Genomic DNA, 25,876 nt, shown 5'->3' on the forward strand with positions numbered 1-25,876 from the left:
CACAGTCTATATTCACCCTGCCCTTATACAGAGATACACACTGACAGCGCAGTCACACAGTCTATATACACCCCTCACCCTGCCCTTATACAGAGATACACACTGACAGCGCAGTCACACAGCCTATATACACCTCTCACCCTGCCCTTATACAGAGATACACACTGACAGCGCAGTCACACAGTCTATATACACCCCTCACCCTGCCCTTATACAGAGATACACGCTGACAGCGCAGTCACACAGTCTATATTCACCCTGCCCTTATACAGAGATACACGCTGACAGCGCAGTCACACAGTCTATATTCACCCTGCCCTTATACAGAGATACACACTGACAGCGCAGTCACACAGTCTATATACACCCCTCACCCTGCCCTTATACAGAGATACACACTGACAGCGCAGTCACACAGCCTATATACACCTCTCACCCTGCCCTTATACAGAGATACACGCTGACAGCACAGTCACACAGTCTATATACACCCCTCACCCTGCTCTTATACAGAGATACACACTGACAGCACAGTCACACAGTCTATATACACCTCTCACCCTGCCCTTATACAGAGATACACACTGACAGCGCAGTCACACAGTCTATATACACCCCTCACCCTGCCCTTATACAGAGATACACGCTGACAGCGCAGTCACACAGTCTATATTCACCCTGCCCTTATACAGAGATACACACTGATAGCGCAGTCACACAGTCTATATACACCTCTCACCCTGTCCTTATACAGAGATACACGCTGACAGCAGTCACAGCCTATATACACCCCTCACCCTGCCCTTATACAGAGATACACGCTGACAGCGCAGTCACACAGTCTATATACACCCCTCACCCTGCTCTTATACAGAGATACACACTGACAGCACAGTCACACAGTCTATATACACCTCTCACCCTGCCCTTATACAGAGATACACACTGACAGCACAGTCACACAGTCTATATACACCCCTCACCCTGCCCTTATACAGAGATACACGCTGACAGCAGTCACAGCCTATATACACCCCTCACCCTGCCCTTATACAGAGATACACACTGACAGCGCAGTCACACAGTCTATATTCACCCTGCCCTTATACAGAGATACACACTGACAGCATAGTCACACAGTATACATACACCCCTCACCCTGCCCTTATACAGAGATACACGCTGACAGCGCAGTCACACAGTCTATATACACCCCTCACCCTGCCCTTATACAGAGATACACACTGACAGCGCAGTCACACAGTCTATATACACCCCTCACCCTGCCCTTATACAGAGATACACACTGACAGCGCAGTCACACAGTCTATATACACCCCTCACCCTGCCCTTATACAGAGATACACACTGACAGCACAGTCACACAGTCTATATACACCCCTCACCCTGCCCTTATACAGAGATACACACTGACAGCGCAGTCACACAGTCTATATACACCCCTCACCCTGCCCTTATACAGAGATACACACTGACAGCACAGTCACACAGTCTATATACACCCCTCACCCTGCCCTTATACAGAGATACACGCTGACAGCACAGTCACACAGTCTATATACACCCCTCACCCTGCCCTTATACAGAGATACACACTGACAGCGCAGTCACACAGTCTATATACACCCCTCACCCTGCCCTTATACAGAGATACACGCTGACAGCGCAGTCACACAGTCTATATACACCCCTCACCCTGCCCTTATACAGAGATACACGCTGACAGCACAGTCACACAGTCTATATACACCCCTCACCCTGCCCTTATACAGAGATACACACTGACAGCACAGTCACACAGTCTATATACACCCCTCACCCTGCCCTTATACAGAGATACACGCTGACAGCGCAGTCACACAGTCTATATACACCCCTCACCCTGCCCTTATACAGAGATACACACTGACAGCACAGTCACACAGTCTATATACACCCCTCACCCTGCCCTTATACAGAGATACACACTGACAGCTCAGTCACACAGTCTATATACACCCCTCACCCTGCCCTTATACAGAGATACACGCTGACAGCACAGTCACACAGCCTATATACACCTCTCACCCTGTCCTTATACAGAGATACACACTGACAGCACAGTCACACAGTCTATATACACCCCTCACCCTGCCCTTATACAGAGATACACGCTGACAGCACAGTCACACAGTCTATATACACCTCTCACCCTGCCCTTATACAGAGATACACACTGACAGCACAGTCACACAGTCTATATACATCCCTCACCCTGCCCTTATACAGAGATACACACTGACAGCGCAGTCACACAGTCTATATACACCCCTCACCCTGCCCTTATACAGAGATACACGCTGACAGCGCAGTCACACAGTCTATATACACCCCTCACCCTGCCCTTATACAGAGATACACGCTGACAGCACAGTCACACAGTCTATATACACCTCTCACCCTGCCCTTATACAGAGATACACACTGACAGCACAGTCACACAGTCTATATACATCCCTCACCCTGCCCTTATACAGAGATACACACTGACAGCACAGTCACACAGTCTATATACATCCCTCACCCTGCCCTTATACAGAGATACACACTGACAGCGCAGTCACACAGTCTATATACACCCCTCACCCTGTCCTTATACAGAGATACACGCTGACAGCGCAGTCACACAGTCTATATACACCCCTCACCCTGCCCTTATACAGAGATACACGCTGACAGCTCAGTCACACAGTCTATATACACCCCTCACCCTGCCCTTATACAGAGATACACACTGACAGCACAGTCACACAGTCTATATACACCCCTCACCCTGCCCTTATACAGAGATACACGCTGACAGCGCAGTCACACAGTCTATATACACCTCTCACCCTGTCCTTATACAGAGATACACACTGACAGCACAGTCACACAGTCTATATACACCCCTCACCCCGCCCTTATACAGAGATACACGCTGACAGCTCAGTCACACAGTCTATATACACCCCTCACCCTGTCCTTATACAGAGATACACGCTGACAGCGCAGTCACACAGTCTATATACACCCCTCACCCTGCCCTTATACAGAGATACACGCTGACAGCGCAGTCACACAGTCTATATACACCTCTCACCCTGCCCTTATACAGAGATACACACTGACAGCACAGTCACACAGTCTATATACACCTCTCACCCTGCCCTTATACAGAGATACACACTGACAGCGCAGTCACACAGTCTATATACACCCCTCACCCTGCCCTTATACAGAGATACACACTGACAGCGCAGTCACACAGTCTATATACACCCCTCACCCTGCCCTTATACAGAGATACACACTGACAGCGCAGTCACACAGTCTATATACACCCCTCACCCTGCCCTTATACAGAGATACACACTGACAGCGCAGTCACACAGTCTATATACACCCCTCACCCTGCCCTTATACAGAGATACACGCTGACAGCGCAGTCACACAGTCTATATACACCCCTCACCCTGCCCTTATACAGAGATACACGCTGACAGCGCAGTCACACAGTCTATATACACCTCTCACCCTGCCCTTATACAGAGATACACACTGACAGCACAGTCACACAGTCTATATACATCCCTCACCCTGCTCTTATACAGAGATACACGCTGACAGCACAGTCACACAGTCTATATACACCTCTCACCCTGCCCTTATACAGAGATACACGCTGACAGCGCAGTCACACAGTCTATATACACCTCTCACCCTGCCCTTATACAGAGATACACGCTGACAGCACAGTCACACAGTTTATATACACCTCTCACCCTGCCCTTATACAGAGATACACGCTGACAGCACAGTCACACAGTATATATACACCCCTCACCCTGCCCTTATACAGAGATACACGCTGACAGCGCAGTCACACAGTCTATATACACCCCTCACCCTGCCCTTATACAGAGATACACGCTGACAGCGCAGTCACACAGTCTATATACACCCCTCACCCTGCCCTTATACAGAGATACACGCTGACAGCACAGTCACACAGTCTATATACACCTCTCACCCTGCCCTTATACAGAGATACACACTGACAGCGCAGTCACACAGTCTATATACACCCCTCACCCTGCTCTTATACAGAGATACACACTGACAGCACAGTCACACAGTCTATATACACCTCTCACCCTGCCCTTATACAGAGATACACACTGACAGCGCAGTCACACAGTCTATATACACCCCTCACCCTGCCCTTATACAGAGATACACACTGACAGCACAGTCACACAGTCTATATACACCCCTCACCCTGCCCTTATACAGAGATACACGCTGACAGCTCAGTCACACAGTATATATACACCCCTCACCCTGCCCTTATACAGAGATACACGCTGACAGCACAGTCACACAGTCTATATACACCCCTCACCCTGCCCTTATACAGAGATACACACTGACAGCACAGTCACACAGTCTATATACACCCCTCACCCTGCCCTTATACAGAGATACACGCTGACAGCACAGTCACACAGTCTATATACACCCCTCACCCTGCCCTTATACAGAGATACACACTGACAGCACAGTCACACAGTCTATATACACCCCTCACCCTGCCCTTATACAGAGATACACGCTGACAGCGCAGTCACACAGCCTATATACACCCCTCACCCTGCCCTTATACAGAGATACACACTGACAGCACAGTCATACAGTCTATATACACCCCTCACCCTGCCCTTATACAGAGATACACACTGACAGCAGTCACACAGTCTATATACACCTCTCACCCTGCCCTTATACAGAGATACACGCTGACAGCACAGTCACACAGTCTATATACACCCCTCACCCTGCCCTTATACAGAGATACACGCTGACAGCACAGTCACACAGCCTATATACACCTCTCACCCTGCCCTTATACAGAGATACACGCTGACAGCGCAGTCACACAGTCTATATACACCTCTCACCCTGCCCTTATACAGAGATACACGCTGACAGCGCAGTCACACAGTCTATATACACCCCTCACCCTGCCCTTATACAGAGATACACGCTGACAGCACAGTCACACAGTCTATATACACCCCTCACCCTGCCCTTATACAGAGATACACACTGACAGCACAGTCACACAGTCTATATACACCCCTCACCCTGCCCTTATACAGAGATACACACTGACAGCGCAGTCACACAGTCTATATACACCTCTCACCCTGCCCTTATACAGAGATACACACTGACAGCACAGTCACACAGTCTATATACACCTCTCACCCTGCCCTTATACAGAGATACACACTGACAGCGCAGTCACACAGTCTATATACACCCCTCACCCTGCCCTTATACAGAGATACACACTGACAGCTCAGTCACACAGTCTATATACACCCCTCACCCTGCCCTTATACAGAGATACACGCTGACAGCGCAGTCACACAGTCTATATACACCCCTCACCCTGCCCTTATACAGAGATACACACTGACAGCGCAGTCACACAGTCTATATACACCCCTCACCCTGCCCTTATACAGAGATACACGCTGACAGCGCAGTCACACAGTCTATATACACCCCTCACCCTGCTCTTATACAGAGATACACGCTGACAGCACAGTCACACAGTCTATATACACACCTCACCCTGCCCTTATACAGAGATACACACTGACAGCACAGTCACACAGTCTATATACACACCTCACCCTGCCCTTATACAGAGATACACGCTGACAGCTCAGTCACACAGTCTATATACACCTCTCACCCTGCCCTTATACAGAGATACACGCTGACAGCACAGTCACACAGTCTATATACACACCTCACCCTGCCCTTATACAGAGATACACGCTGACAGCACAGTCACACAGTCTATATACACCCCTCACCCTGCCCTTATACAGAGATACACACTGACAGCACAGTCACACAGTCTATATACACCCCTCACCCTGCCCTTATACAGAGATACACGCTGACAGCACAGTCACACAGTCTATATACACCCCTCACCCTGCTCTTATACAGAGATACACGCTGACAGCACAGTCACACAGTCTATATACACACCTCACCCTGCCCTTATACAGAGATACACGCTGACAGCGCAGTCACACAGTCTATATACACCCCTCACCCTGCCCTTATACAGAGATACACGCTGACAGCACAGTCACACAGTCTATATACACCCCTCACCCTGCTCTTATACAGAGATACACGCTGACAGCACAGTCACACAGTCTATATACACCCCTCACCCTACCCTTATACAGAGATACACACTGACAGCGCAGTCACACAGTCTATATACACCCCTCACCCTGCCCTTATACAGAGATACACACTGACAGCACAGTCACACAGTCTATATACACCCCTCACCCTGCCCTTATACAGAGATACACGCTGACAGCACAGTCACACAGTCTATATACACCCCTCACCCTGCTCTTATACAGAGATACACACTGACAGCACAGTCACACAGTCTATATACACCCCTCACCCTGCCCTTATACAGAGATACACGCTGACAGCACAGTCACACAGTCTATATACACCCCTCACCCTGCCCTTATACAGAGATACACACTGACAGCACAGTCACACAGTCTATATACACCCCTCACCCTGTCCTTATACAGAGATACACACTGACAGCACAGTCACACAGTCTATATACACCCCTCACCCTGCCCTTATACAGAGATACACGCTGACAGCACAGTCACACAGTCTATATACACCCCTCACCCTGCCCTTATACAGAGATACACGCTGACAGCGCAGTCACACAGTCTATATACACCCCTCACCCTGCCCTTATACAGAGATACACACTGACAGCGCAGTCACACAGTCTATATACACCCCTCACCCTGCCCTTATACAGAGATACACGCTGACAGCACAGTCACACAGTCTATATACACCCCTCACCCTGCCCTTATACAGAGATACACGCTGACAGCGCAGTCACACAGTCTATATACACCCCTCACCCTGCCCTTATACAGAGATACACACTGACAGCGCAGTCACAGCCTATATACACCCCTCACCCTGCCCTTATACAGAGATACACACTGACAGCGCAGTCACACAGTCTATATACACCCCTCACCCTGCCCTTATACAGAGATACACGCTGACAGCACAGTCACACAGTCTATATACACCCCTCACCCTGCCCTTATACAGAGATACACGCTGACAGCGCAGTCACACAGTCTATATACACCCCTCACCCTGCCCTTATACAGAGATACACACTGACAGCGCAGTCACAGCCTATATACACCCCTCACCCTGCCCTTATACAGAGATACACACTGACAGCGCAGTCACACAGTCTATATACACCCCTCACCCTGCCCTTATACAGAGATACACGCTGACAGCACAGTCACACAGTCTATATACACCCCTCACCCTGCTCTTATACAGAGATACACGCTGACAGCGCAGTCACACAGTCTATATACACCCCTCACCCTGCCCTTATACAGAGATACACACTGACAGCGCAGTCACACAGTCTATATACACCCCTCACCCTGTCCTTATACAGAGATACACGCTGACAGCACAGTCACACAGTCTATATACACCCCTCACCCTGCCCTTATACAGAGATACACACTGACAGCACAGTCACACAGTCTATATACACCCCTCACCCTGCCCTTATACAGAGATACACACTGACAGCGCAGTCACACAGTCTATATACACCCCTCACCCTGCCCTTATACAGAGATACACGCTGACAGCGCAGTCACACAGTCTATATACACCCCTCACCCTGCCCTTATACAGAGATACACACTGACAGCGCAGTCACACAGTCTATATACACCCCTCACCCTGCCCTTATACAGAGATACACGCTGACAGCACAGTCACACAGTCTATATACACCCCTCACCCTGCCCTTATACAGAGATACACGCTGACAGCGCAGTCACACAGTCTATATACACCCCTCACCCTGCCCTTATACAGAGATACACGCTGACAGCACAGTCACACAGTCTATATACACCCCTCACCCTGCCCTTATACAGAGATACACACTGACAGCGCAGTCACACAGTCTATATACACCCCTCACCCTGCCCTTATACAGAGATACACGCTGACAGCGCAGTCACACAGTCTATATACACCCCTCACCCTGCCCTTATACAGAGATACACACTGACAGCGCAGTCACACAGTCTATATACACCTCTCACCCTGCCCTTATACAGAGATACACGCTGACAGCGCAGTCACACAGTCTATATACACCCCTCACCCTGCCCTTATACAGAGATACACACTGACAGCGCAGTCACACAGTCTATATACACCCCTCACCCTGCCCTTATACAGAGATACACACTGACAGCACAGTCACACAGTCTATATACACCCCTCACCCTGCCCTTATACAGAGATACACACTGACAGCGCAGTCACACAGTCTATATACACCTCTCACCCTGCCCTTATACAGAGATACACGCTGACAGCTCAGTCACACAGTCTATATACACCTCTCACCCTGCCCTTATACAGAGATACACACTGACAGCACAGTCACACAGTCTATATACACCCCTCACCCTGCCCTTATACAGAGATACACACTGACAGCGCAGTCACACAGTCTATATACACCCCTCACCCTGCCCTTATACAGAGATACACACTGACAGCGCAGTCACACAGTCTATATACACCCCTCACCCTGCCCTTATACAGAGATACACGCTGACAGCGCAGTCACACAGTCTATATACACCCCTCACCCTGCCCTTATACAGAGATACACACTGACAGCACAGTCACACAGTCTATATACACCCCTCACCCTGCCCTTATACAGAGATACACACTGACAGCGCAGTCACACAGTCTATATACACCCCTCACCCTGCCCTTATACAGAGATACACACTGACAGCGCAGTCACACAGTCTATATACACCCCTCACCCTGCCCTTATACAGAGATATACACTGACAGCGCAGTCACACAGTCTATATACACCCCTCACCCTGCCCTTATACAGAGATACACGCTGACAGCACAGTCACACAGTCTATATACACCCCTCACCCTGCCCTTATACAGAGATACACACTGACAGCGCAGTCACACAGTCTATATACACCCCTCACCCTGCCCTTATACAGAGATACACACTGACAGCGCAGTCACACAGTCTATATACACCTCTCACCCTGCCCTTATACAGAGATACACGCTGACAGCGCAGTCACACAGTCTATATACACCCCTCACCCTGCCCTTATACAGAGATACACACTGACAGCGCAGTCACACAGTCTATATACACCCCTCACCCTGCCCTTATACAGAGATACACACTGACAGCGCAGTCACACAGTCTATATACACCCCTCACCCTGCCCTTATACAGAGATACACACTGACAGCGCAGTCACACAGCCTATATACACCCCTCACCCTGCCCTTATACAGAGATACACACTGACAGCGCAGTCACACAGTCTATATACATCCCTCACCCTGCCCTTATACAGAGATACACACTGACAGCGCAGTCACACAGTCTATATACACCCCTCACCCTGCCCTTATACAGAGATACACACTGACAGCACAGTCACACAGTCTATATACACCCCTCACCCTGCCCTTATACAGAGATACACACTGACAGCACAGTCACACAGTCTATATACACCCCTCACCCTGCCCTTATACAGAGATACACACTGACAGCGCAGTCACACAGTCTATATACACCCCTCACCCTGCCCTTATACAGAGATACACACTGACAGCGCAGTCACACAGCCTATATACACCTCTCACCCTGCCCTTATACAGAGATACACACTGACAGCACAGTCACACAGTCTATATACACCCCTCACCCTGCCCTTATACAGAGATACACACTGACAGCGCAGTCACACAGTCTATATACACCCCTCACCCTGCCCTTATACAGAGATACACACTGACAGCACAGTCACACAGTCTATATACACCCCTCACCCTGCCCTTATACAGAGATACACGCTGACAGCGCAGTCACACAGTCTATATACACCCCTCACCCTGCCCTTATACAGAGATACACACTGACAGCGCAGTCACACAGTCTATATACACCTCTCACCCTGCCCTTATACAGAGATACACGCTGACAGCACAGTCACACAGTCTATATACACCCCTCACCCTGCCCTTATACAGAGATACACGCTGACAGCGCAGTCACACAGTCTATATACACCTCTCACCCTGCCCTTATACAGAGATACACACTGACAGCGCAGTCACACAGTCTATATACACCCCTCACCCTGCCCTTATACAGAGATACACACTGACAGCACAGTCACACAGTCTATATACACCCCTCACCCTGCCCTTATACAGAGATACACGCTGACAGCGCAGTCACACAGTCTATATACACCCCTCACCCTGCCCTTATACAGAGATACACGCTGACAGCGCAGTCACACAGTCTATATACACCCCTCACCCTGCTCTTATACAGAGATACACGCTGACAGCACAGTCACACAGTCTATATACACCCCTCACCCTGCCCTTATACAGAGATACACGCTGACAGCACAGTCACACAGTATATATACACCTCTCACCCTGCCCTTATACAGAGATACACACTGACAGCGCAGTCACACAGTCTATATACACCTCTCACCCTGCCCTTATACAGAGATACACACTGACAGCGCAGTCACACAGTCTATATACACCTCTCACCCTGCCCTTATACAGAGATACACGCTGACAGCGCAGTCACACAGTCTATATACACCTCTCACCCTGCCCTTATACAGAGATACACGCTGACAGCGCAGTCACACAGTCTATATACACCCCTCACCCTGCCCTTATACAGAGATACACGCTGACAGCACAGTCACACAGTATATATACACCTCTCACCCTGCCCTTATACAGAGATACACACTGACAGCGCAGTCACACAGTCTATATACACCCCTCACCCTGCCCTTATACAGAGATACACGCTGACAGCGCAGTCACACAGCCTATATACACCCCTCACCCTGCCCTTATACAGAGATACACACTGACAGCACAGTCACACAGTCTATATACACCCCTCACCCTGCCCTTATACAGAGATACACGCTGACAGCACAGTCACACAGTCTATATACACCCCTCACCCTGCCCTTATACAGAGATACACGCTGACAGCGCAGTCACACAGTCTATATACACCCCTCACCCTGCCCTTATACAGAGATACACACTGACAGCGCAGTCACACAGTCTATATACACCCCTCACCCTGCTCTTATACAGAGATACACGCTGACAGCGCAGTCACACAGTCTATATACACCCCTCACCCTGCCCTTATACAGAGATACACACTGACAGCACAGTCACACAGTCTATATACACCCCTCACCCTGCCCTTATACAGAGATACACACTGACAGCACAGTCACACAGTCTATATACACCCCTCACCCTGCCCTTATACAGAGATACACACTGACAGCACAGTCACACAGTCTATATACACCCCTCACCCTGTCCTTATACAGAGATACACGCTGACAGCGCAGTCACACAGTCTATATACACCTCTCACCCTGCCCTTATACAGAGATACACACTGACAGCACAGTCACACAGTCTATATACACCCCTCACCCTGCCCTTATACAGAGATACACGCTGACAGCGCAGTCACACAGTCTATATACACCTCTCACCCTGCCCTTATACAGAGATACACACTGACAGCGCAGTCACACAGTCTATATACACCTCTCACCCTGCCCTTATACAGAGATACACACTGACAGCACAGTCACACAGTCTATATACACCCCTCACCCTGCCCTTATACAGAGATACACGCTGACAGCACAGTCACACAGTCTATATACACCGCTCACCCTGCCCTTATACAGAGATACACACTGACAGCGCAGTCACACAGTCTATATACACCCCTCACCCTGCCCTTATACAGAGATACACGCTGACAGCGCAGTCACACAGTCTATATACACCTCTCACCCTGCCCTTATACAGAGATACACGCTGACAGCTCAGTCACACAGTCTATATACACCCCTCACCCTGCCCTTATACAGAGATACACGCTGACAGCACAGTCACACAGTATATATACACCTCTCACCCTGCCCTTATACAGAGATACACACTGACAGCACAGTCACACAGTCTATATACACCCCTCACCCTGCCCTTATACAGAGATACACGCTGACAGCGCAGTCACACAGTCTATATACACCTCTCACCCTGCCCTTATACAGAGATACACGCTGACAGCGCAGTCACACAGTCTATATACACCCCTCACCCTGCCCTTATACAGAGATACACGCTGACAGCTCAGTCACACAGTCTATATACACCCCTCACCCTGCCCTTATACAGAGATACACGCTGACAGCGCAGTCACACAGTCTATATACACCCCTCACCCTGCCCTTATACAGAGATACACGCTGACAGCGCAGTCACACAGTCTATATACACCCCTCACCCTGCCCTTATACAGAGATACACACTGACAGCGCAGTCACACAGTCTATATACACCCCTCACCCTGCCCTTATACAGAGATACACGCTGACAGCGCAGTCACACAGTCTATATACACCCCTCACCCTGCCCTTATACAGAGATACACACTGACAGCACAGTCACACAGTCTATATACACCCCTCACCCTGCCCTTATACAGAGATACACGCTGACAGCACAGTCACACAGTCTATATACACCCCTCACCCTGCCCTTATACAGAGATACACGCTGACAGCGCAGTCACACAGTCTATATACACCTCTCACCCTGCCCTTATACAGAGATACACACTGACAGCGCAGTCACACAGTCTATATACACCCCTCACCCTGCCCTTATACAGAGATACACACTGACAGCGCAGTCACACAGTCTATATACACCCCTCACCCTGCCCTTATACAGAGATACACGCTGACAGCGCAGTCACACAGTCTATATACACCCCTCACCCTGCCCTTATACAGAGATACACGCTGACAGCGCAGTCACACAGTCTATATACACCCCTCACCCTGCCCTTATACAGAGATACACGCTGACAGCGCAGTCACACAGTCTATATACACCCCTCACCCTGCCCTTATACAGAGATACACGCTGACAGCACAGTCACACAGTCTATATACACCCCTCACCCTGCCCTTATACAGAGATACACGCTGACAGCGCAGTCACACAGTCTATATACACCCCTCACCCTGCCCTTATACAGAGATACACGCTGACAGCGCAGTCACACAGTCTATATACACCCCTCACCCTGCCCTTATACAGAGATACACGCTGACAGCGCAGTCACACAGTCTATATACACCCCTCACCCTGCCCTTATACAGAGATACACGCTGACAGCACAGTCACACAGTCTATATACACCCCTCACCCTGCCCTTATACAGAGATACACACTGACAGCGCAGTCACACAGTCTATATACATCCCTCACCCTGCCCTTATACAGAGATACACACTGACAGCACAGTCACACAGTCTATATACACCCCTCACCCTGCCCTTATACAGAGATACACGCTGACAGCACAGTCACACAGTCTATATACACCCCTCACCCTGCCCTTATACAGAGATACACGCTGACAGCACAGTCACACAGTCTATATACACCCCTCACCCTGCCCTTATACAGAGATACACGCTGACAGCACAGTCACACAGTCTATATACACCCCTCACCCTGCTCTTATACAGAGATACACGCTGACAGCACAGTCACACAGTCTATATACACCCCTCACCCTGTCCTTATACAGAGATACACGCTGACAGCACAGTCACACAGCCTATATACACCCCTCACCCTGCCCTTATACAGAGATACACACTGACAGCACAGTCACACAGTCTATATACACCCCTCACCCTGCCCTTATACAGAGATACACACTGACAGCGCAGTCACACAGTATATATACACCCCTCACCCTGTCCTTATACAGAGATACACACTGACAGCGCAGTCACACAGTCTATATACACCTCTCACCCTGCCCTTATACAGAGATACACACTGACAGCGCAGTCACACAGCCTATATACACCTCTCACCCTGCCCTTATACAGAGATACACACTGACAGCGCAGTCACACAGTCTATATACACCCCTCACCCTGCCCTTATACAGAGATACACACTGACAGCGCAGTCACACAGTCTATATACACCCCTCACCCTGCCCTTATACAGAGATACACGCTGACAGCGCAGTCACACAGTCTATATACACCTCTCACCCTGCCCTTATACAGAGATACACACTGACAGCACAGTCACACAGTCTATATACACCTCTCACCCTGCTCTTATACAGAGATACACGCTGACAGCTCAGTCACACAGTCTATATACACCTCTCACCCTGCCCTTATACAGAGATACACACTGACAGCACAGTCACACAGTCTATATACACCCCTCACCCTGCCCTTATACAGAGATACACACTGACAGCACAGTCACACAGTCTATATACACCTCTCACCCTGCCCTTATACAGAGATACACACTGACAGCGCAGTCACACAGTCTATATACACCTCTCACCCTGCCCTTATACAGAGATACACACTGACAGCACAGTCACACAGTCTATATACACCTCTCACCCTGCCCTTATACAGAGATACACGCTGACAGCACAGTCACACAGTCTATATACACCTCTCACCCTGCTCTTATACAGAGATACACACTGACAGCACAGTCACACAGTCTATATACACCCCTCACCCTGCCCTTATACAGAGATACACACTGACAGCACAGTCACACAGTCTATATACACCCCTCACCCTGCCCTTATACAGAGATACACACTGACAGCGCAGTCACACAGTCTATATACACCTCTCACCCTGCCCTTATACAGAGATACACACTGACAGCGCAGTCACACAGTCTATATACACCTCTCACCCTGCCCTTATACAGAGATACACGCTGACAGCGCAGTCACACAGTCTATATACACCCCTCACCCTGTCCTTATACAGAGATACACACTGACAGCGCAGTCACACAGTCTATATACACCTCTCACCCTGCCCTTATACAGAGATACACGCTGACAGCACAGTCACACAGTCTATATACACCCCTCACCCTGCCCTTATACAGAGATACACACTGACAGCGCAGTCACACAGTCTATATACACCCCTCACCCTGCCCTTATACAGAGATACACACTGACAGCTCAGTCACACAGTCTATATACACCTCTCACCCTGCCCTTATACAGAGATACACACTGACAGCGCAGTCACACAGTCTATATACACCCCTCACCCTGCCCTTATACAGAGATACACACTGACAGCGCAGTCACACAGTCTATATACACCCCTCACCCTGCCCTTATACAGAGATACACGCTGACAGCACAGTCACACAGTCTATATACACCCCTCACCCTGCCCTTATACAGAGATACACACTGACAGCGCAGTCACACAGTCTATATACACCCCTCACCCTGCCCTTATACAGAGATACACACTGACAGCACAGTCACACAGTCTATATACACCCCTCACCCTGCCCTTATACAGAGATACACACTGACAGCACAGTCACACAGTCTATATACACCTCTCACCCTGCCCTTATACAGAGATACACGCTGACAGCGCAGTCACACAGTCTATATACACCCCTCACCCTGCCCTTATACAGAGATACACACTGACAGCACAGTCACACAGTCTATATACACCCCTCACCCTGCCCTTATACAGAGATACACACTGACAGCGCAGTCACACAGTCTATATACACCCCTCACCCTGCCCTTATACAGAGATACACGCTGACAGCGCAGTCACACAGCCTATATACACCCCTCACCCTGCCCTTATACAGAGATACACGCTGACAGCGCAGTCACACAGCCTATATACACCCCTCACCCTGCCCTTATACAGAGATACACACTGACAGCACAGTCACACAGTCTATATACACCCCTCACCCTGCCCTTATACAGAGATACACGCTGACAGCACAGTCACACAGTCTATATACACCCCTCACCCTGCCCTTATACAGAGATACACGCTGACAGCACAGTCACACAGTCTATATACACCCCTCACCCTGCCCTTATACAGAGATACACACTGACAGCACAGTCACACAGTCTATATACACCCCTCACCCTGCCCTTATACAGAGATACACGCTGACAGCGCAGTCACACAGCCTATATACACCCCTCACCCTGCCCTTATACAGAGATACACACTGACAGCGCAGTCACACAGTCTATATACACCTCTCACCCTGCCCTTATACAGAGATACACACTGACAGCACAGTCACACAGTCTATATACACCCCTCACCCTGCCCTTATACAGAGATACACGCTGACAGCACAGTCACACAGTCTATATACACCCCTCACCCTGCCCTTATACAGAGATACACACTGACAGCACAGTCACACAGTCTATATACACCCCTCACCCTGCCCTTATACAGAGATACACGCTGACAGCACAGTCACACAGTCTATATACACACCTCACCCTGCCCTTATACAGAGATACACGCTGACAGCGCAGTCACACAGCCTATATACACCCCTCACCCTGCCCTTATACAGAGATACACACTGACAGCGCAGTCACACAGTCTATATACACCTCTCACCCTGCCCTTATACAGAGATACACGCTGACAGCACAGTCACACAGTCTATATACACCCCTCACCCTGCCCTTATACAGAGATACACACTGACAGCACAGTCACACAGTCTATATACACCCCTCACCCTGCCCTTATACAGAGATACACACTGACAGCGCAGTCACACAGCTTATATACACCTCTCACCCTGCCCTTATACAGAGATACACGCTGACAGCGCAGTCACACAGTCTATATACACCCCTCACCCTGCCCTTATACAGAGATACACACTGACAGCGCAGTCACACAGTCTATATACACCTCTCACCCTGCCCTTATACAGAGATACACGCTGACAGCACAGTCACACAGTCTATATACACCCCTCACCCTGCCCTTATACAGAGATACACGCTGACAGCGCAGTCACACAGTCTATATACACCCCTCACCCTGCCCTTATACAGAGATACACGCTGACAGCGCAGTCACACAGTCTATATACACCCCTCACCCTGCCCTTATACAGAGATACACGCTGACAGTGCAGTCACACAGTCTATATACACCCCTCACCCTGCCCTTATACAGAGATACACACTGACAGCACAGTCACACAGTCTATATACACCCCTCACCCTGCCCTTATACAGAGATACACGCTGACAGCGCAGTCACACAGTCTATATACACCCCTCACCCTGCCCTTATACAGAGATACACACTGACAGCACAGTCACACAGTCTATATACACCCCTCACCCTGCCCTTATACAGAGATACACACTGACAGCACAGTCACACAGTCTATATACACCCCTCACCCTGCCCTTATACAGAGATACACACTGACAGCGCAGTCACACAGCTTATATACACCTCTCACCCTGCCCTTATACAGAGATACACGCTGACAGCGCAGTCACACAGTCTATATACACCCCTCACCCTGCCCTTATACAGAGATACACGCTGACAGCGCAGTCACACAGTCTATATACACCCCTCACCCTGCCCTTATACAGAGATACACGCTGACAGTGCAGTCACACAGCCTATATACACCCCTCACCCTGCCCTTATACAGAGATACACACTGACAGCGCAGTCACACAGTCTATATACACCTCTCACCCTGCTCTTATACAGAGATACACGCTGACAGCACAGTCACACAGTCTATATACACCTCTCACCCTGCTCTTATACAGAGATACACGCTGACAGCACAGTCACACAGTCTATATACACCCCTCACCCTGCCCTTATACAGAGATACACGCTGACAGCGCAGTCACACAGTCTATATACACCCCTCACCCTGCCCTTATACAGAGATACACACTGACAGCGCAGTCACACAGTCTATATACACCTCTCACCCTGCCCTTATACAGAGATACACACTGACAGCACAGTCACACAGTCTATATACACCCCTCACCCTGCCCTTATACAGAGATACACACTGACAGCGCAGTCACACAGTCTATATACACCCCTCACCCTGCCCTTATACAGAGATACACACTGACAGCACAGTCACACAGTCTATATACACCTCTCACCCTGCCCTTATACAGAGATACACGCTGACAGCTCAGTCACACAGTCTATATACACCCCTCACCCTGCCCTTATACAGAGATACACGCTGACAGCGCAGTCACACAGTCTATATACACCCCTCACCCTGCCCTTATACAGAGATACACACTGACAGCACAGTCACACAGTCTATATACACCCCTCACCCTGCCCTTATACAGAGATACACACTGACAGCGCAGTCACACAGTCTATATACACCTCTCACCCTGCCCTTATACAGAGATACACACTGACAGCACAGTCACACAGTCTATATACACCCCTCACCCTGCCCTTATACAGAGATACACGCTGACAGCTCAGTCACACAGTCTATATACACCCCTCACCCTGCCCTTATACAGAGATACACACTGACAGCGCAGTCACACAGTCTATATTCACCCCTCACCCTGCCCTTATACAGAGATACACACTGACAGCACAGTCACACAGTCTATATACACCTCTCACCCTGCCCTTATACAGAGATACACACTGACAGCAGTCACAGCCTATATACACCCCTCACCCTGCCCTTATACAGAGATACACGCTGACAGCACAGTCACACAGTCTATATACACCCCTCACCCTGCCCTTATACAGAGATACACGCTGACAGCGCAGTCACACAGTCTATATACACCCCTCACCCTGCCCTTATACAGAGATACACACTGACAGCGCAGTCACACAGTCTATATACACCCCTCACCCTGCCCTTATACAGAGATACACACTGACAGCGCAGTCACACAGTCTATATACACCTCTCACCCTGCCCTTATACAGAGATACACACTGACAGCGCAGTCACACAGTCTATATACACCCCTCACCCTGCCCTTATACAGAGATACACACTGACAGCACAGTCACACAGTCTATATACACCCCTCACCCTGCCCTTATACAGAGATACACGCTGACAGCGCAGTCACACAGTCTATATACACCCCTCACCCTGCCCTTATACAGAGATACACACTGACAGCGCAGTCACACAGTCTATATACACCCCTCACCCTGCCCTTATACAGAGATACACACTGACAGCGCAGTCACACAGTCTATATACACCTCTCACCCTGCCCTTATACAGAGATACACACTGACAGCGCAGTCACACAGTCTATATACACCCCTCACCCTGCCCTTATACAGAGATACACACTGACAGCGCAGTCACACAGTCTATATACACCCCTCACCCTGCCCTTATACAGAGATACACACTGACAGCGCAGTCACACAGTCTATATACACCTCTCACCCTGCCCTTATACAGAGATACACACTGACAGCGCAGTCACACAGTCTATATACACCCCTCACCCTGCCCTTATACAGAGATACACACTGACAGCAGTCACAGCCTATATACACCCCTCACCCTGCCCTTATACAGAGATACACACTGACAGCGCAGTCACACAGTCTATATACACCCCTCACCCTGCCCTTATACAGAGATACACGCTGACAGCGCAGTCACACAGTCTATATACACCCCTCACCCTGCCCTTATACAGAGATACACACTGACAGCACAGTCACACAGTCTATATACACCCCTCACCCTGCCCTTATACAGAGATACACACTGACAGCACAGTCACACAGTCTATATACACCCCTCACCCTGCCCTTATACAGAGATACACGCTGACAGCTCAGTCACACAGTCTATATACACCCCTCACCCTGCCCTTATACAGAGATACACGCTGACAGCGCAGTCACACAGTCTATATACACCCCTCACCCTGCCCTTATACAGAGATACACACTGACAGCACAGTCACACAGTCTATATACACCCCTCACCCTGCCCTTATACAGAGATACACACTGACAGCACAGTCACACAGTCTATATACACCCCTCACCCTGCCCTTATACAGAGATACACGCTGACAGCACAGTCACACAGTCTATATACACCCCTCACCCTGCCCTTATACAGAGATACACACTGACAGCTCAGTCACACAGTCTATATACACCCCTCACCCTGCCCTTATACAGAGATACACGCTGACAGCTCAGTCACACAGTCTATATACACCCCTCACCCTGCCCTTATACAGAGATACACACTGACAGCGCAGTCACACAGCCTATATACACCTCTCACCCTGCCCTTATACAGAGATACACGCTGACAGCACAGTCACACAGTCTATATACACCCCTCACCCTGCCCTTATACAGAGATACACACTGACAGCGCAGTCACACAGTCTATATACACCCCTCACCCTGCCCTTATACAGAGATACACGCTGACAGCGCAGTCACACAGTCTATATACATCCCTCACCCTGCCCTTATACAGAGATACACACTGACAGCACAGTCACACAGTCTATATACACCCCTCACCCTGCCCTTATACAGAGATACACGCTGACAGCACAGTCACACAGCCTATATACATCCCTCACCCTGCCCTTATACAGAGATACACGCTGACAGCGCAGTCACACAGTCTATATACACCCCTCACCCTGCCCTTATACAGAGATACACGCTGACAGCACAGTCACACAGTCTATATACACCCCTCACCCTGCCCTTATACAGAGATACACGCTGACAGCGCAGTCACACAGTCTATATACACCCCTCACCCTGCCCTTATACAGAGATACACGCTGACAGCACAGTCACACAGTCTATATACACCCCTCACCCTGCCCTTATACAGAGATACACACTGACAGCGCAGTCACACAGTCTATATACACCCCTCACCCTGCCCTTATACAGAGATACACGCTGACAGCAGTCACAGCCTATATACACCCCTCACCCTGCCCTTATACAGAGATACACGCTGACAGCTCAGTCACACAGTCTATATACACCCCTCACCCTGCCCTTATACAGAGATACACGCTGACAGCGCAGTCACACAGTCTATATACACCCCTCACCCTGCCCTTATACAGAGATACACGCTGACAGCGCAGTCACACAGTCTATATACACCCCTCACCCTGCCCTTATACAGAGATACACACTGACAGCTCAGTCACACAGTATATATACACCCCTCACCCTGTCCTTATACAGAGATACACACTGACAGCGCAGTCACACAGTCTATATACACCTCTCACCCTGCCCTTATACAGAGATACACACTGACAGCACAGTCACACAGTCTATATACACCTCTCACCCTGCCCTTATACAGAGATACACACTGACAGCACAGTCACACAGTATATATACACCCCTCACCCTGTCCTTATACAGAGATACACACTGACAGCGCAGTCACACAGTCTATATACACCTCTCACCCTGCCCTTATACAGAGATACACACTGACAGCTCAGTCACACAGTATATATACACCCCTCACCCTGTCCTTATACAGAGATACACACTGACAGCGCAGTCACACAGCCTATATACACCTCTCACCCTGCCCTTATACAGAGATACACGCTGACAGCGCAGTCACACAGTCTATATACACCCCTCACCCTGCCCTTATACAGAGATACACACTGACAGCGCAGTCACACAGCCTATATACACCCCTCACCCTGCCCTTATACAGAGATACACACTGACAGCGCAGTCACACAGTCTATATACACCCCTCACCCTGCCCTTATACAGAGATACACACTGACAGCACAGTCACACAGTCTATATACACCCCTCACCCTGCCCTTATACAGAGATACACACTGACAGCGCAGTCACACAGTCTATATACACCCCTCACCCTGCCCTTATACAGAGATACACACTGACAGCGCAGTCACACAGTCTATATACACCCCTCACCCTGCCCTTATACAGAGATACACGCTGACAGCGCAGTCACACAGTCTATATACACCTCTCACCCTGCCCTTATACAGAGATACACACTGACAGCGCAGTCACACAGTCTATATACACCCCTCACCCTGCCCTTATACAGAGATACACACTGACAGCGCAGTCACACAGTCTATATACACCCCTCACCCTGCCCTTATACAGAGATACACGCTGACAGCACAGTCACACAGTCTATATACACCCCTCACCCTGCCCTTATACAGAGATACACGCTGACAGCGCAGTCACACAGTCTATATACACCCCTCACCCTGCCCTTATACAGAGATACACACTGACAGCGCAGTCACACAGCCTATATACACCCCTCACCCTGCCCTTATACAGAGATACACGCTGACAGCACAGTCACACAGTCTATATACACCCCTCACCCTGCCCTTATACAGAGATACACGCTGACAGCACAGTCACACAGTCTATATACACCCCTCACCCTGCCCTTATACAGAGATACACACTGACAGCGCAGTCACACAGTCTATATACACCCCTCACCCTGCCCTTATACAGAGATACACACTGACAGCGCAGTCACACAGTCTATATACACCCCTCACCCTGCCCTTATACAGAGATACACACTGACAGCGCAGTCACACAGTCTATATACACCCCTCACCCTGCCCTTATACAGAGATACACGCTGACAGCACAGTCACACAGTCTATATACACCCCTCACCCTGCCCTTATACAGAGATACACACTGACAGCACAGTCACACAGTCTATATACACCCCTCACCCTGCCCTTATACAGAGATACACGCTGACAGCACAGTCACACAGTCTATATACACACAGAGTACAGTATATCCACATATGAAGAGTACAGTACATAGTGTGTGTATATATAGATAGATAGACATACATACAGCATATATACAAATATAATACATACATAATACATACAGCATGCATATATACATACATCATACACATATATATATATATATATATATACATACATACAGCATACATACATACACTGGGGCACACAGACACTGGCAGCAGGATAGAATTACACGGAGTGAGTACCTGCAGCTCCCCTGTCACATTATCCTGCACACACTGTGACACCAGGACTTTTGCTTCCGGGTTTGATGACGTCACACACGACAACCTGTCTCCTGTTCCCAGAGCCGCTTCCGGGTTCCTTGTACTGACCAACCACATTCACGGCCGAGATAGCGTGGGGGCTCCTGATTGGTCAACAGCTCGGCGAAAGGGCCAGTCATCAGCACTCTACTCCTCACGCATGACGCCTCACGTCTCCTAGAGACAGCGGCGTACAAGCGGCACTTCCGCCCTCACCCACCTCTCATTGGCCGTAGCTTGTTCCTTTGGGTCCGTCTCTTCTCCTGTTCATTGGTTGCTTTTAAGCGCCTCTTCGCCACTTGCCGCCCTGTGATTGGTCCGTTGCCTTCACATGACTTGCTAAGTAATTCCCAACGTCCGCACGCCCTTGTCACTTTTCCATTAGCTGAGCCTGACGGAGATTTGCCACTCACCTAGACACGCCCCCGCTGCGCTGTGATTGGCTAGCGCATATGCCCATTGAATTACCAATCACAGCGCCCCCCAGAGGCGAGTGTCGGAATAGCTTATTTAGTTGCTGATGTGTTCCCTGGTTGTTACAGCAGGGGGCGCTGCACATGTCTCTGTGCCATAGAGCAGAGCTGCATATAGCTGTGTTGCTGGCCTGCACGATATGTCTGGTACAGGGCCAGTTTTATACCTGGGCCCATCATTGGATGCCCCATGGGGGTGGGGGTATGGTGCCAGTAAACGCGTCATTGCACCCTGGCGCCCCACTTTACAATATTTATGGCATCGCCCAGATAAGATTGGTAAGGGCCATGTTGATGTGATCCTCTGGGCCAGTGGGCCTATGCAGGAGGCCGATATTCTCTCTATGGGGTCCCGGCAGCTGCTTTATCAGTGCCTTCAACAGCGGCCTTGGTTCCTGCATTGTTTTTCGGCGTCAGTACGCATCTATGGGCACAGAGACCGCTGTTCCTGACGTACAGCTCATGTGGGGCGACCCATCGGGGGGTGTGGAAGGAGACGGGTGGCCCTGGATGTCAGGGGTCTCCCAGGCCTTGGCTGTAGATACGGCTGTAGGTTAGATGTTTTCACATCTAGGCATCTTTTGTCTACTTTGTACGTCTCGGCTTTGCCCACCGGCCATTGCTGCACACGGCGACGGCCGCTGGCGAGACAGCAGCCCCGGGACGGGTGGTGTGCGGCTCAAATGCGTCGTAGTCTCAGAGTCTGTCATTGTCACTGTTGTAGTTGCTGTCTGTCCAAGTTGTTGTCAACCTAGCTTGGTTTTGATCGGCAGATGTTGTTCACAGAGATATTGGGGTACACACCCACTGACGGGCTCACGATATACATTGGCCATTGGAGGGATATATCTATATATTGATATATTTGGCTGATATATAGCTCAGTGTGTACTCAGCTTTAATTGGCGTTCGGGATCCCGGCAGTCGCAACACCGAGGGGGCGGGGGGGGGGGGGTTTAGGTTGCGGGGGAAGGGTTAGGCTGCGGGGGTAGGGGTGGGTTGAAGGGAGGGGGGGGGGCGGTTAGGGTTAGGCTGCAGATGGTGGGAGGGTTATATTTAGGCTGCGGGGAGGGGGGGTAGGTTTGGGCACCACCGGGCAGAGTTAGGGTTAGGCTGCGGAGGGGGTGAACGGTGAGGATCAGGCTGCAGGTAGGTAGTGTTAGAGTTAGAGGGGTTGGGAATTAGGGTTAGGTTGCTTACCTAGCAGGTGTCGGGTTCTTGCACGTCGGGACGCGGCTGTCGGTATTATGACCGGCAGCAACCCAAGCGCCGGGATCCTGATACCATCCCTTAATTTATATTGGTTGTGTTATTTGACTCACTGGACCTGATAAACCGTAATAGAGGATCCATACATTGCTCAGTGGGTATGCTCATCTTCTTGTTATTCATATGGTATGAGTAACTTTGAACCTCAGTTTGGTATCATTTCCCATGGGCTGTGGAAGGTACAACGAACATAAAATGTAGCAAGCGGGTAGACTTCCCACCTGCATAGGATTTGAGATAAGGGTCACTGTAATGGAGAGAACACCCGTAATTCATTACGAAAGCCGCAAGAGACTTTTCTATACTGTTGTCGCCTGGCACCCGTGTTACTCTCTGTATCCCCTATGCACTGTCTGATATCCACGGTACACTTTAAAACGGGATAGTATCAGGATCTCGGCACTGGCGTTGCGATCCATGCCGGAATCGCAGCATTGGTATTCCGAGCAGTGTCGGAAAATCCGGCGTCGGTATTCCTGACTGCCGTCATCCCGTACGCCGGGATCCTGACCACACAAAGTCACAGTGACATTATCTTAAGTGACGTTGTTAATTCTTCAAAGTTTCCATAGTTACTTAAACATTATCCAACAGTTATTGGAATAACGGAAGACTTCTACTGCTATGACTTCTTTAGAAACCTATAGTAAATCTGTGGCCGATAGATCTACACGTGGAGCCATACCAGAGATCCTTCTTTGTGGACCCTTTGCGAACTGTGAGACTGATGCTCCAGTCATTTGTCTCGTTTGTCG

General features: G+C 49.6%; 1 protein-coding gene across 1 annotated transcript in view; it reads right to left on the reverse strand.

The window, feature by feature from the left end:
- LOC135014548 (dnaJ homolog subfamily C member 3-like) overlaps positions 1–23,620 on the reverse strand; it is a 36,489-nt gene extending 12,869 nt beyond the window's left edge. Inside the window, exon 1 of the mRNA XM_063952720.1 lies at positions 23,320–23,620. The gene's annotated coding sequence lies outside the window, so the exon portion shown is untranslated. The remainder of the gene's footprint in view (positions 1–23,319) is intronic.
- Between the last annotated feature and the right edge of the window lie 2,256 nt (positions 23,621–25,876).

This window comes from Pseudophryne corroboree, unplaced genomic scaffold, assembly GCF_028390025.1.
Source record: "Pseudophryne corroboree isolate aPseCor3 unplaced genomic scaffold, aPseCor3.hap2 scaffold_2804, whole genome shotgun sequence".
In the NCBI taxonomy this organism is placed as follows: domain Eukaryota; kingdom Metazoa; phylum Chordata; class Amphibia; order Anura; family Myobatrachidae; genus Pseudophryne; species Pseudophryne corroboree.